The sequence below is a fragment of the Temnothorax curvispinosus genome, unplaced genomic scaffold (genome assembly GCF_003070985.1).
Source record: "Temnothorax curvispinosus isolate PA1 unplaced genomic scaffold, ASM307098v1 QBEX01009177.1, whole genome shotgun sequence".
Lineage (NCBI taxonomy): Eukaryota > Metazoa > Arthropoda > Insecta > Hymenoptera > Formicidae > Temnothorax > Temnothorax curvispinosus.
Genome location: NW_020218957.1, coordinates 1906 through 4342, shown reverse-complemented (window position 1 = coordinate 4342; position 2437 = coordinate 1906). Strand labels below are relative to the sequence as shown.

Genomic DNA, 2437 nt, shown 5'->3' with positions numbered 1-2437 from the left:
AAACAAATTGACAAATTGTTGTTGCGCATAGAGAACGGATGACGACGGATCGATTGGAAGGCTCAACATAGAAGCGTCTTCTTCGCAATTCGAGTACCTTCGGAACTTTGTAAACGGCCAAGGTTCTATAAGGGAAGTTGACAGAATTCTCAAAAATGCGATAAAGCGACCCGCATACTCGGCGTGTGATTATATGGCCGTCTTTTCCGTTTTTTTATCCGGGGCGTCTTATCATTTCAATTTGTTTACGAGCAAAGCATCCGAGTATTGGACGCTTATGAATGAACACGTAAGAATAATAGTATTTCTGTATAATATTTATAAGATTATACCTCCACACATTTTGAGTTTATGTATTTAGCGATGTGGATCTAAATCAATTTTCTAAACTGTTACAATGGGACATAACTATAATCGCCTTCACACTCGTAGCTGGTTTAATAATTTTGAGAAGACAAAGATGGTCTCGAGGCTTACTTATCTTTCTCATGATCGATGTTATATTTGTAATCAGTTTCTTCATAACTTGGTGGCGACTTATACAGGTAATTTATATATTATTTTATCACGGAAAAAATGTACACTTTTAAGTATATACATTTGTACATCGATCATATTGTGAAAACTTATGTAGCGTATATTAAAAATGAAGTATATAACGTACATATCTATATTTTGAATAAAATAATGACTATAGATTATAATTTTTTATTTAAAAATTTCTTCTAATTTGCAGGAAGCAGAAATTAAATTAATGGCGGCACAAGCGCAATTTGCTGAAATGCCAATTGCCTGCCAGCCGGATAAAATGAGTCTGTGGGACAAGATGTGGGAGAAGATTGCATCCTGTGAGTATCTGTGATGTGTAATGCATAAAAAAAAAGAAAAAAAAAAAAAACATTGATATACATTATTCGTAAACGAAAATCTGTTGACACAGCTACGAACGATTGTGAAAGATACTACGAAACGATCAAGACGAATCCTAGATTGCAAGTGACACCGGCATTCGCATTGACCCATTTTGTCACCACGACTTTTGTCCAACCTTTGTCGTACTTTGGATCGGTTATGTCTGAATTCGTAGATAACGCTACCAGTAAGTTGAATTTGGTTCAATGTCAATGATATGCCAACGTTATTGGATTATTAACTATGTTGCGCATTGTTTCGCAGGTAGATTAAACTTTGTGTACAAGTTTCCCGTCGTAATCGCTCTTTTCTCAAGTTTCTGCGTATGTGTAATATTGATACCGTTTTTCTGGATTGGCGGATCTATTAATTTCGGTTTTGGACCGTTCTTCAAATTTGGAATAAAAGGCAGACGACGAAACTCCAACGAGAAGAAAAAACGCATCGAACGGATTTACGAGGTATTAATTACGCTGCGGTTGTATACTCTTAAAATTAGTTTTCGTTACGTTTGTGAATTAAATCATCGATTAAACTTATCGATTTCTCGCGTTTCCTTCAAAGAGATTATCGCGTTCCAATTTAGTTATATTATTCGGAACATTCCAAATATAATAATATAAAACTTGTATAATGTTATAAATACGTTTTGATGTAGAATACGTTTCTTTTTGGTTGCAGGAAACTTCACCTAGGATGAGATTAAAAGATTCGGACAAAACGAAGCGAATTACGTCGGGACGAGATAACGGTAATGCTGAAAAAAACAAAAAAAATAGCAAGATATTTGTAATAGATTCCTATAAATAGTCGAGTAATTATTATTGCATATTAGATCCTGCTGCTGGAGGTGACACTGGTGATACTACCGATGTACAACTGAGAGAAAGATGCAAGGGTAAAAAATGCAAGTGTGAAAATAAAAGTGGAGATGGAGACGTGGAATGAGATGAAGAAGAGAAAAATAGAGATTGCTAACAAAATTGAGGAGCATTGTCTCTCGAGACAATGCTCCTCAATTTTGTTAATATTACTAACGATGAATTTTTTACATTAGTAATTATTAATTTTTATACTATTAATAATTAATAACAACTGCATATCGATGTTATACGTGAAAAATTATAAGCTCATTTTGCTTTATCTTGTAATCCCTGGGTTCCGTAAAGCGCTATATCTATAGCATACGTAACGTTTACCGTAGCATATGCGCTTTACGGAACCCAGGGAATATTGAAAGACCACTGGCGGCCATCATAAGTCGATCCTAAAGTAACTATATATAATATCGTTTTAATATCTCGAGAATATTGAAGATATTTATATTATTGTATCAAAGTGCGTGCTTTTCGTATTTTAGCACTAATCTATTTTAATATCTTTTGTTTGTAGAATTTCTACTATATTTCTCAATGCATGCGGATGCGCTGCGCGCGTTACCGGTGCAAAAGCACTTTGTACTCTCATAAATTATTGCTACTTGCTAAATCGAATATTTTGTTTAATCTTTTTTTTTTTTTTTTTT

General features: G+C 34.1%; 1 pseudogene; it reads left to right on the top strand.

Annotated features, from left to right (window-relative positions):
- Positions 1–31: 31 nt before the first annotated feature.
- LOC112458730 lies at positions 32–1890 on the top strand (annotated as a pseudogene).
- The last annotated feature ends 547 nt before the right edge of the window (positions 1891–2437 follow it).